General features: G+C 33.6%; 1 long non-coding RNA gene across 1 annotated transcript; it reads right to left on the bottom strand.

The window, feature by feature from the left end:
- Positions 1 to 6,019: 6,019 nt before the first annotated feature.
- On the bottom strand, positions 6,020 to 6,482 carry LOC144999771 (uncharacterized). Its single transcript, XR_013660999.1, has 2 exons — positions 6,222 to 6,482; positions 6,020 to 6,108 (listed from the first exon to the last, which is right to left on the bottom strand). It is a non-coding gene; the product is annotated as an uncharacterized LOC144999771 (long non-coding RNA).
- Between the last annotated feature and the right edge of the window lie 7,024 nt (positions 6,483 to 13,506).

Raw genomic sequence — 13,506 nt, 5'->3', positions numbered from 1 at the left:
GTCCTTAGAGGATGAATAGTGATATGGTCTCATAATCATTAAGATGATCAAAAAACATGATACTAAAGTACTCTCTCATCTTTTCATATTTGAGAAACTTGTATCTTTCTGCCTAATTTTATACTTCTTATTCGTTCTGCCATTCATTGAAACTTTTTCAATGTTTCAGAATTACACTTAAGCCTGTAAGTATAACCATATTTACTAAACTTTAGTAAATCATGACGAATAGTCATCGATTTTTTGAGGTGGACTTTGACCAGTGCACAAGAATGCGTACTTGATCACTTAGTCCTTCACTTGAATCACATATACATGTGAATAAGGAATTAGCCTTAATTTCCAAAGATGATAATTCTCATTCATTATACAACTTGCAGGATTCCAAGTTTCGGTCCAATTGAAAACTTGGGTGATGAGAATCTTTCCTTATTTGGTAAATTTAGACACTACCACAATAAAAAGAATCAAATTCATATTTCCAATATTGTTAGAAACATACAAACATCAATTTTCCATAAATGCCATTGCAAGGAGATATAAAATAAAGTAAAACAAAAATTTTATTTATTTATAAAATGCGGAAAAACTTTTCTTTACAATGCAACTTTAAATGAAAACTATGCTATTACATATTTCCTAGCAATCTATCATAACTCCTAAGTAGCAGCTCAATAATCCGATCTTCGAACCATGCGATTGAAATCCATCTTTGCGATCAGATTCAACATACTCTTTCTTTAAGATTCCTTCCCTTTGCTTGATCCTGCCAAACATCAAAATGTAATCGAGAATCATCAATTAGGAATTTAGCAGAGTTAGTGGACTTACCTGAAGCAGAGTCAAACTTTTTGATTCTTCCTTCTCTCAGATCCTTCAGGTAGTTAGGGCAGCTTCGCAACCAATGCCCCTTCTCTTGAAAATGAAAACATATAGACTCTTTGGGAATGGTACAAGGGGATATCACATACATAGCCTTTCCCTTTACCTTTTGGTCAACCGGGTTGACCAAGGTCGATCCCTTTCCATTGGGAAGAGAAAGCTTTTCTGGACTTCCAATGTTACCATTGTCAATGTCCATGGAAGTTAAAGAAATAGACCTTCCACCAATATTTTCTTGACCATTGCGCCAAATCATTGTTGATTCAGTAGCAACAAGTAAATAAGAAAGATCTATTAGGGTCATGTCGTGATCTGTCACATAGTAGTCTTTAACAAACTCACTATATGACTAAGGAAGTGACTGAATAACCCAGTCAATATTCAACTTTCTTGGAACAATGACATGCAACATTCTCAACCTGTCAATGTGTGACTTCATTCCTAAGACATGAGTGCACACAAGTCTTCCATCTTTATGTTTCATTGCTAGTAGGGCTTGAGTGAACTTGAACTTTTCAAGTCTTCGAGCTTGTGGGTCAGGTAAAATAAATGGAGGAGGTGGAGGAAGAGAAGTATGATTTCCATGAACTAATCGTGGGAAATCATCTTCATTAGGAAAGCTTGTTCCAAGAGATTTGAGAATATCATAATTGTCTGAACCAGACATCTACAATGGGAGAAATTCAAGTTAGTTGATTTAAGTCCTTAATAGAACATCCAATATGAAATATTAAGGCTATGACCCAATACAATCTTTTATAACTTGGAAGAGGGATGTCGTAATCCAAGCTATAAAATATTTGAAGGTAGGTGAATGACGATTCACCAATTTACACCATGAAAAACAAAATAGAAATTAGGTTTTAATTGGATTTGAAACTCATAGATTTTTTGAGATTCATTGAACTTTTCAATGGCATATTTAAATCTTGATTGTGCCCTCTCAAGTTTGTGACTGGGATACCGAGGATCACAAAAAATGTGTGAATAGCCATGCAAATATACTTGGTACCCTTAATATTTATCACTTAATCAATGTGTCGGTTAACCGCACACGCTCCACCAATTCGATGATAAACATTAATATACCCTTTGCCTACCTTACAAAATCCAGGCTATTGTGCCGGTTAACCACACGCGCTCCACTACCGACTTAAGCAAAGTGAAAAGTGTAATTTCATGGGTTAGCACCAAATTCACATTTTCCTAAAGTAACTAAGATTGCGAATTTATAAAAGCTTTAGTTACTTTATATTTATCATTATACTTATAATGAAGGGAGAATTATAGTCCTTGTCCTACCCATTCGGCTAACGACCCTCCACAAGTCAAGGAAGCGATACGTGAGAGTGGGCACCCATTAAACTGCCATTTTATAGGCAGCAACCTTATACCCCCCTTATAGACCGGCTTTGTATATAAGGCCTACTAACGGAAAGACTGACTTTGTTCTCATGTATATATATATATATATATATATATATATATATATATATATATATATATATATATATATATATATATGACTATTAACTATTAATAATATAAGGGTTGAATTTTAACTTTTAAAACTCTAGGGTTTGGAATTAAAGTGTGTATGAGACTTTACAAATTCCAAAACTTGAGGGCAAGTTTCGAACTATTCAAAAACTTTTGGATTTTCATAATTTAAGAGTTTAATTAGGGTTTTAAAACCTTTGATGAAGAGACTCATGAACATCCATAACTTGAGGATAAGTTATGGGGTTTATAAAACAAAAAGACTCTTCAATTGTGTAACCTATGCATTTTAATGGATCTTTAAAAGAAATGTATTTTAGTAATCCATAACTTGAGGACAAATTATGGATTCCATTAAAACATTTAGATCAAGAATTAACGAACAAACAATTTGTAAATAATTCCTATGATCTACCAAAACTCATAAGTGTATAAACAATCATATCAACAATTTCAAGAATTACATAAACACACATAAAACTTGAAACTTTGATAACAACCTTGAAATTGGTTTACCATAATCATTACCACATCAAAAACAGGTTTTATAAGTCCAAAACAGTTTAAGGTAATCATTCTAGACCAATTCCATCCTTAAAACTTGAAGATATGTTGTGAGGGTATCCAAATCGTCGAGTTCATGAACCAACTTGACGAGTTGGATGAATTTAGGCATGGACTCGTCGAGTCCCTTAATGGACTCGGTGAGTCAGCTGTCCAGATAGCATATAAACTTCGATTTTCAGTAATTTGCATCAAGTATAAATATAAACAAACCTAGGCTCTGATACCACTGATGAGATTTAAGCATTCTAACACTCCTATGGTGTACATGCAACCTTATAAACCTTGTATCTATGTTTTCTCTATTATACATGCAAATATTCAATACTCCAAGGTTATATCCTAACTAGCATAATATAAAGCAACTATACTACAAAAGCCTAGTTAGATAACATACCTTTTGATGAAGCTTGAAGTCTTGAACTTTAAGAGCTTAGCCCCAATAGTGTGGAATCCTCAAGTGGAATCACAAATCACCAAAAACACCTTGGAAACTTGAGAGAATAGTAAGCACACTAGAAATGACCCACTCTTGTTTTCTCACACACTAGTGTCATTTCATGTGCCAAGGAGCCCTTTATATAGTGTGGTGGATTAGTGTTACATTCATGTAAACCATAATACCCATGACCTTTCATTTCCATAAGATCCATGGGTTAAAGCTCCATGGACTTTCCATGCAAGCCTATCCCATTCTAAATAAGCATTGGCCCACTCTATATAAATATAAGAGTCCATATTTAATTAGTTACCTTTTGATCACTAAATTAATCCCAAATTAATTATAGATCAATACTAATTAAATAATATGATTCCATATTAATATATTAGAAGTTATAATATATTAATATAAATCATAAACATACTATTCTCAAAAGACTATCCATATAAATTGTTTCGGTGAAGTGCAACCCAAATGCACCATGCTACTCTCGGATCGAATACATACCAATAAAAGTAATGCGCATAGACATCTAATCCAACAATTTCAACCACGATATTAACACATTCTGTGAAGAGAATGCAATCAAACATAAGAGAATACATACCATGCTTGATCATATACCCCCCCCCCCCAATAGAATGGTTTGGCTGAGAGAAAGAATATAACCCTTTGTGAGATGGTCAACTGCATGTTGAAATAATCTGGTCTACCAAACAATATATGGGGGAAGCACTTTTGACTGCTTTTTATGTCCATAATAGGATCACTACTCATGTGGTTTCTACAAGTTCTTATGAGTTATGGAAAGGTATATGTCACACCCTGACCGACGGCGGAAATCGTTGGGGTTGCGACGTTATACAATTGGATCACAGTCAACCACATATATCGAATACATAATATATTTGAATCAATATTTTACAAACCTTTAAGTTTCAGAATTGAAATTACATCTTCATATTAAAACACAACGGTAAACAAGTTAAGTCTATTCCCAAAAGAAAGGAACTATAATTTCCTTAGAACCGATGTCCTACCTCCGACTTCTTAGTTACCTGAGAATACACATTTTTAAAATACATCAACAAAAATTGTTGGTGAGTTCCACAGGTTTTGACTTCGTGAGCTTTATAAAAAGACATCTTTATAAAACGTGGAATGTTTAACAAAATAAGTTGTGCAAAACATGGTCAACAATGTTACCGATAAGCTTGTGTGAGACCTTATACTTGAAATCCGATACGAGTATCCATGTAAAAATATTTATGATAAAAGTAAATATTAACATATTTTTGTGGAGCAAAATATTAAGTATTTATATAAATAAATACTACCAATCGGTTTAACAATCTACAAACATTATGTATACTACATACTCTCTTTGTAAAACGTGAAATGTTAAAAAAAATATGTTGGGCAAAACATGATCAACAATGTTACTGAGACCGGATACTTGAAATCTTACAAGTATTCATGTTAAAATACTTATGATAAAAGTAAATATTAACATATTTTTGTGAAGCAAAATATTTAGTGTTTGTATAAGTAGACACTAACAATATATTTAGCAATCTACAAACAATATTTATACTACATACAAACTCATCATAATTTGTATTAGTATATTTGTATCCCTGATGTTGTTATAATTCTCAATTGTTTGAGTTTGAAGACTTTGTGTTGTAATGCTTAATAATATAAAGCTACCAAAGTTCTATCGGGACAACGGTCGTATGTGTCCCTTATACGATCGGGACAACGGTCGTATGTGTCCCAATACGAGTTTAAACAGTACGTCGACTGTAAGTGACCATAACAATTGTTTAGACAGTACTCCGACTGTAAGTGACCATATATATGTTTAGACAGTACTTCGACTGTAAGTGAATAACAAAGTTTATACAGCACCCCAACTGTGAGTGACCAAAATCGACATAGTCCAAATCAGCACATCTTATGAGATTTTCAACATGATCATATTTGAAATACTTGTTATAATTTACACTTTTGTAACTATTAAAGTATGTGTGAACTAAAAAATATCATAATCGGTGTACTTCTTATTTATCACAACACTTTGTATATATATTTGAAAGTCCAAACAGCAAGATAAATCAAAAAGGGCAATTCTGTCCATGTTTTTAGAAAAATCATAGAAAAGTTATCACAAGTCGAAATCTGGATCCGTAAACTCTCAAAGTTTAGAAAATGAGTCTAATTTGTCCATAATTTTTATCCTAAGCTTAAGTGGTTCCTAACCTGAGTGAAAATACTCATTTTTACAGACAGGTCCGAAAATGTTCTGAAATGATAGATAGTTTTGTAAAAATCATTATAAATTGTAGAAAAATCGTATGAACGCATGCGAGTCGTCCTTAGAAGGGTATTAACATGAACTACTTACCTATTGTACAGTTTTTAAATCCATTGAGTTTAAGGAGGGAAAAACAGTCCGTGAACAGACCATAACTTTACTGTGAAAAGCTGAAATTTGGGCTTAAGTATGTTTAGTGACATAACTTGTATTTTTAGTTAGTAAAGCCTTTAAATCTTTCGACTATAACTTTTTTAGTGTGTATTCTCCCCCAAAACTTGTAAAACATAAAAGAGGGGCCGTAGAAAACTCACTTTTGTCGCGTAGAGTTATTTGGGTTGAGAATGGTTTGTGCGGTTTCTGGTTCCACTCAAGCTTGTGATTCGAGTATTCTTTTGGATGTCTTAACACATAAAGACATATATTTACATGCGTGTTAGACTTTTATCATGTATTAAATCATTTTAAATCAGTGGGTTTGATGATAAAAAGAAAAAGTAGAAATCATGAATATACCTAGCTTCAACTTGGATTAAAAGTATGTTGCCAAAAGGTGGTGGAATAACACAAGCTTTTTGAGAGGTAAAGGGTAACTTTCTCAGGGGTTTTAAGTGTTTGAAAGTAGCTACATATGCTCTACTTTGAATCTCAAAAATGGGCAGAAAAATGGAGGACTTTTGGGTGTTAGTTTGATGCTCGAAAACAACTACTGTTTTGGCTATGTTGCTGTCACGAAAATTTCACAGCAAAAGGGTAAGATAAGAATAGTTTAGCCACTGATTTGAGTACCTAATTTAGAGTAGAAAAACAACTAACTCCCAAAGGTATTTGTTGGTGAAAATATCAAGGAAAAGGAAGGTGTAGATGGGTGAAATGGTGGCTGAAACACCAAGGGACAGCAGCCCCTTTAAGGTTCTCGGTTTTGTGGAGTTGGAAGGAAATTTGTGTGGTTGAAAATGGGATGAACTTTGGAGCTTTTCCCTGGATTATTTGCTGGAGAATGGAAGGTGAAATGAGGAGATATTTCCAGATTATGAATGAGGAGAGAGGATAAGAAGAGAAGAAGATAAGATAGAATCAATTAGGCTAGATTGTGATGGAATGGGTAAATGATGAGATTTGATCTCCTAGCCCACTTGGTCTCCTAGTTGGTTAAAGATAGAATTAGTTAACCAACTAACTATTAGTTACTTAATTATTTAGAGGTTCTAGTCATGGAGATGGAAGATGTTAATCTCGAAAATTAGAAGAGGGATTAAGAAGTATTCTTAGTAAAATCTCTTAAGTGATTAAGCACTTATTAGTTAAGTTGGCACTTATGTAAACCATTTCTTTTATCTTAATTGATTTAGTCATCATATTCCTTATATAAAATCACTGTAAGTCATAACCCATAACTACTCATCTACTAGATAATAATACGTATGTACAAATACATATATGTATACTTAGTATAAAATAACAATGTAGTTTTTGTGTATTTGAACTTAAATGTTTATGTTTTATTATTTTTATTCAAAAACACTGAAATACATTCTAATTATACCTTATAATAATTCATTTTATATTTTTATTTATTTAAATATAAAATTTATTGACCAATGTATAATTTCGCGACATTTAACCGGTTAACGGTATCGTTAAACACGTTTTGTCACTTCGGTTCGTATATTTGTCAAATTTAGATCCTTCACAACTACTAAGCACAAGTTTTACACAAAATTTAACTTACTCATCAACTAGAGACATGTTGATACAAAAATTAAGTTTGTTGTATTCAAATGACGTTATATGCTAATTTTCACAAACCAGTGATGGTTCGTAGTCATACATCGTAACGAAATTTATCATGAGTTACTTGTTTTATATTTCACAAGAACTTATCAAATTTAAAATATGTTAAATTCCTTCAACCAATTTTGGTAAAATATATATATTACATAATAATCAAAACATCACATTGTGCGATCGTTCATATTTTTACCAATTGTTACATTCTCCCCACGTTAAAAGAATTTCGCCCCGAAATTCAACTTTTAGACAGGATATCACTAAACAATTGGGGGTATTTATTTTTCATTTGATCCTCACGTTCCCATGTGAATTCTGGTCCTTGCTGAGAGTTCTAACGAACTTTCACGATAGCAATACGACTTTGTTTTAAATGCTTCACTTCTCGATCCATAATTTCCATAGGTTCTTTTACGAAGTGGAGTTTTGGGTTTAGTTGTATCTCATCGAGAGGTATTATGTTGGTGTTGTCGGACAGACACTTTGTTAGGTCGGATACATGGAATATGTCGTACACTTTGCGTAGTTCTTGAGGTAGCTTTAGTCGATACACAACAGGACCAATTCTGTTAAGAATTTCGAAAGGTCCATTGTATCTTGGGTTAAGCTTTCCACTTTTGCGAAAACGAATCATACCCTTCTAGGGTGAGACTTTTAGCATCACTCTATCTCCAACTTGGAATTCTAGTGGTTTACGCCTTATATCAGCATAACTTTTTTTTTTGTTGGTCACACGTTGCCTTAAATCGATCCTTAATTCGAATGATCTTCTCGGTCGTTTCATGGATTATCTCTGGCCCAATACGCAACATGTCATTTGTGTGTGCTCGGGCCAGCTGGGTATCTTTGACCTCTGCCCAACATATAGGCGATCGCCATTTGCGTCCGTATAAAGCTTCAAATGGTGCTGCTTTGGGGCTGGTGTGATAACTATTACTTTAGGGAAACTCAATCAACGGAAAATGAGTATCTGATGAATTTCCAAAGTCGATTACACAAGACCATAGCATCTCTTCTAGGGCCTGAATAGTTCGTTCACTTTAACCATCTTTCTGTGGGTGGTAATTTGTGCTCATATCCAAGCAGGTTCCCAAGGATTTTTGAAGTGGGTGCCAGAACTTTGACGTGAACTTACTATCCCTATCCGAGATAATAAAAGTTGGCACTCCATGAAGTTTGACAATTTCCTTTAGCTACATTCTTGTCAGCTTTTCTATTTTTCCGGTTTCCTTGATTGGTATGAAATGGGAAAACTTAGTTACTCTATTAACCATTACCCAGATAGTTTCATAACAACTAGGATTCCTGGGCTGCTTTGTGATAAAGTCCATTGCAATTTGCTCCCATTTCCACTTGGGAATCTCAGGCTTTTGCAGTAATCCCGATGGCTTTTGATGCTCTGCATTGACTTTAGAGCAAGTCAAGCATTTGCCCATATAAGTGGCAATCTCATCCTTCATATTAGGCCACCAATATAACTTCTTCAGATCTATATACATCTTGTCAGAGCTAGGATGTATAGAATACCTTGATCTGTGAGCTTCATCCATAACCAAGCTTCTAATGTTACCAAACTTTGGTGTCCAAATTCTGTTCATGAAATAACGAGTTCCATCATCTTTATGCTCGAAACATTTATCGATTCCTCGTAAAGCTTCTTCCTCAACATTTTCCTCTTTCAGAGCATTTAGTTGAGCTTCATGAATCTAGGTATTAAGGTTGGAATGGATGGTCATACTTAGTGCCTTTACTCGTTGGGGTTTAAATAACTAGTAATGTATTTTCCTGGTACATGATCCCTGCCTGGTCCTTCTATAATTGCCTTGTGCATACACATCATATAAAATGAAGATCAAATAGACAGTCGAATATGTGATTCTACCTTAAGCCCATAACCAAACAAGGAACATGAAGTAAAGAGGACTCACAAATTCTAAGTCTATAGAATCTTAATTATATACAGCCTTAACGTATACACCTAGCAAGCATAAATTACCAACAAGGGTACTTAGTTTCTATATGAATGACGTGACTATTCTAAGTGAGAAGATAATTGGTGATCCCTACCTGGTCCTTTTACAATCGCCATGTGCATACACATCATATATAATCAACATCGAATAGACGGTCAAATAAGTGATTCTACCTTAAGCCCACAACCAAACAAGGAACAGGAAGTAAAGCGGAGTCACAAATCCTAAGTCTATAGAATCTTAATTATATACAACCTTAACGTATACACCTAGCAAGTATAAATTACCAACAAGGGTACTTAGTTTCTATATGAATGACGTGACTATTCTGGGTGAGAAGATAATTAGTGATCCCTACCTGGTCCTTTTACAATCGCCATTTGCATACACATCATATATAATCAACATCGAATAGACGGTCAAATAAGTGATTCTACCTTAAGCCCACAACCAAACAAGGAACAGGAAGTAAAGCGGAGTCACAAATCCTTAGTCTATAGAATCTTAATTATATACAACCTTAACGTATACACCTAGCAAGTATAAATTACCAACAAGGGTACTTAGTTTCTATATGAATGACGTGACTATTCAGGGTGAGAAGATTATTGGTGATCCCTATCTGGTCCTTCTACAATCACCTTGTGCATACACATCATATATAATCAACATTAAATAGACGGTCAGATAAGTGATTCTACCTTAAGCCCACAACTAAACAAGGAACAGGAAGTAAAGTGGAGTCACAATTCCTAAGTCTATAGAATCTTAATTATATATAACCCTAATGTATACACTTAGCATGAATAGATTACCAAAAAGGGTACTTATTTTGATTATTGCAATATCTACCGTGTAAGTTTAATGAAGTTGGCGAAATTCATGTTTTTGTCGTGTTTTGAAGCTTATGGTCGATAAAGCTCTTATCGGAACCAATATTAATTAATACTGAAGCCTAGACATTGTTGATATGAAATGTACCAATAATCATAGGTGGTTCTTGGAGAGCATCTCAAGCAGTGATCATAAGTTCTCTTTCATTGCCACCCTGATTCTTCAGTTTCGGGCATTCCTTCCTAAAATGCCCTTGTTAATTGTATTCAAAACAGTTACAGCTTCCTCCTGCCGTAGTGGTTGAGGTTTTTTTTTTTTTTTGAATTACTTCGAGATGTGACTTCTCATGTTACATTTGTTATTGATTACTTCCCTTTTATATTTGGAGCCAGACCCCATGTATAACACTCCACTTTCTTGCTTTCCAGTTTCCCAGTCCGTTCACTTCCACGAGTCGCCTTCCATCATTCAAGCTCCTTGTAGTTGCCATTGCAATTGTAAGGCGTTCCGAAAGTAGTCGTTCCAATTTGTTTTTTTTTTAGTTTGAGGAAGTCCTGACTTGGGAGGTGGTTGAATTAGAGTGCTAGAAGTTGGTGTTTCTGGAGTTACAACCGCCCTTCTGGTTGGTCGACCTCTTCGGGTTCGTCCCATAGCTGGTTCGATAGTTGGTGTTACTTCGGGGTGTAATCTGGTGTTCCTTCTTAGAGGTATTTTGATTTCTTATTAGTAGTATAGATTTAGTTTGTGATGTTTTTGTTAGTTCTCTTATAATGTTTTAGTCACGATTACGATTTATATAAGGGTTCAAAAAGATTTCTAAACTTAATAACATATGTTTTATTATAATCAAACATTATCATCCCAGTACATTAGTCTTTACCATTTTCATAATATAAAGACTTACAAGTAGTGGTACAAAGACCAACAAACAAACAAATAAAGTTTACTTATTCTTACATATCCTAATACTTATCTGACAAGTTTGTCACCAAACTTTTTAGTATCTCAAAATATGTTACACAAAAATTTACGCGTATATACAAGAAAATTGTATTTTTTGCTGACTTGTGATCACATTTTACGTTTCTTAAAACGCCAAGATTTTAGTCTATCAACTACTTCGCTTAATTTGGATAATCCATGAGGCCCGACCAAAATTAAACGTAGGCGCGCAACTAGCTTTAGTTTTGGTATGACCTATGTTTTATGAAACCTAATTGAGTATTTGATCTAAATCCTTGTGTTTAAGTTTATTAGATTTTTAACTTTTAAGTGTGGTAGGGCAAGGATATTCCTAAACCTACTAGAGTAAGCCCTAGACTATAGTTGTATTTTTCTTAAAAAGAAAATACTAAATTCTCTATAGTCGTTAGCTCTGATACCAATCTATCACACCCTGACCGACGGCGGAAATCGCCGGGGTTGCGACGTTATACAATTGGATCATAGTCAACCACATATATCGAATACATAATATATTTGAATCAATATTTTACAAACCTTTAAGTTTCAGAATTGAAATTACATCTTCATATTAAACACACAACGGTAAACAAGTTAAGTCTATTCCCAAAAGAAAGGAACTATAATTTCCTTAGAACCGATGTCCTACCTCCGACTTCTTAGTTACCTGAGAATACACATTTTTAAAATACATCAACAAAAATTGTTGGTGAGTTCCACAGGTTTTGACTTCGTGAGCTTTATAAAAAGAAATCTTTATAAAACGTGGAATGTTTAACAAAATAAGTTGTGCAAAACATGGTCAACAATGTTACCGATAAGCTTGTGTGAGACCTGATACTTGAAATCCGATACGAGTATCCATGTAAAAATATTTATGATAAAAGTAAATATTAACATATTTTTGTGGAGCAAAATATTAAGTATTTATATAAATAAATAATACCAATCGGTTTAACAATCTACAAACATTATGTATACTACATACTCTCTTTGTAAAACGTGAAATGTTTAACAAAATATGTTGGGCAAAACATGATCAACAATGTTACTGAGACCGGATACTTGAAATCTTACAAGTATTCATGTTAAAATACTTATGATAAAAGTAAATATTAACATATTTTTGTGAAGCAAAATATTTAGTGTTTGTATAAGTAGACACTAACAATATATTTAGCAATCTACAAACAATATTTATACTACATACAAACTCATCATATTTTGTATTAGTATATTTGTATCCCTGATGTTGTTATAATTCTCAATTGTTTGAGTTTGAAGACTTTGTGTTGTAATGCTTAATAATATAAAGCTACCAAAGTTCTATCGGGACAACGGTCGTATGTGTCCCTTATACGATCGGGACAACGGTCGTATGTGTCCCAATACGAGTTTAAATAGTACGTCGACTGTAAGTGACCATAACAATTGTTTAGACAGTACTCCGACTGTAAATGACCATATATATGTTTAGACAGTACTCCGACTGTAAGTGAATAACAAAGTTTATACAGCACCCCGATTGTGAGTGACCAAAATCGACATAGTCCAAATCAGCACATCTTATGAGATTTTCAACATGATCATATTTGAAATACTTGTTATAATTTACACTTTTGTAACTATTAAAGTATGTGTGAACTAAAAAATATCATAATCGGTGTACTTCTTATTTATCACAACACTTTGTATATATATTTGAAAGTCCAAACAGCAAGATAAATCAAAAAGGGCAATTCTGTCCATGTTTTTAGAAAAATCATAGAAAAATTATCATAAGTCGAAATCTGGATCCGTAAACTCTCAAAGTTTAGAAAATGAGTCTAATTTGTCCATAATTTTTATCCTAAGCTTAAGTGGTTCCTAACCTAAGTGAAAATACTCATTTTTACAGACAGGTCCGAAAATGTTCTGAAATGATAGATAGTTTTGTAAAAATCATTATAAATTGTAGAAAAATCGTATGAACGCATGCGAGTCGTCCTTAGAAGGGTATTAACATGAACTACTTACCTATTGTACAGTTTTTAAATCCATTGAGTTTAAGGAGGGAAAAACAGTCCGTGAACAGACCATAACTTTACTGTGAAAAGCTGAAATTTGGGCTTAAGTATGTTTAGTGACATAACTTGTATTTTTAGTTAGTAAAGCCTTTAAATCTTTCGACTATAACTTTTTTAGTGTGTATTCTCCCCCAAAACTTGTAAAACATAAAAGAGGGGCCGTAGAAAACTCAC

The sequence above is a fragment of the Lactuca saligna genome, chromosome 6, assembly GCF_052625555.1.
Source record: "Lactuca saligna cultivar CGN05327 chromosome 6, ASM5262555v1, whole genome shotgun sequence".
Lineage (NCBI taxonomy): Eukaryota > Viridiplantae > Streptophyta > Magnoliopsida > Asterales > Asteraceae > Lactuca > Lactuca saligna.
This window is presented reverse-complemented; position numbering and strand designations above follow the sequence as displayed.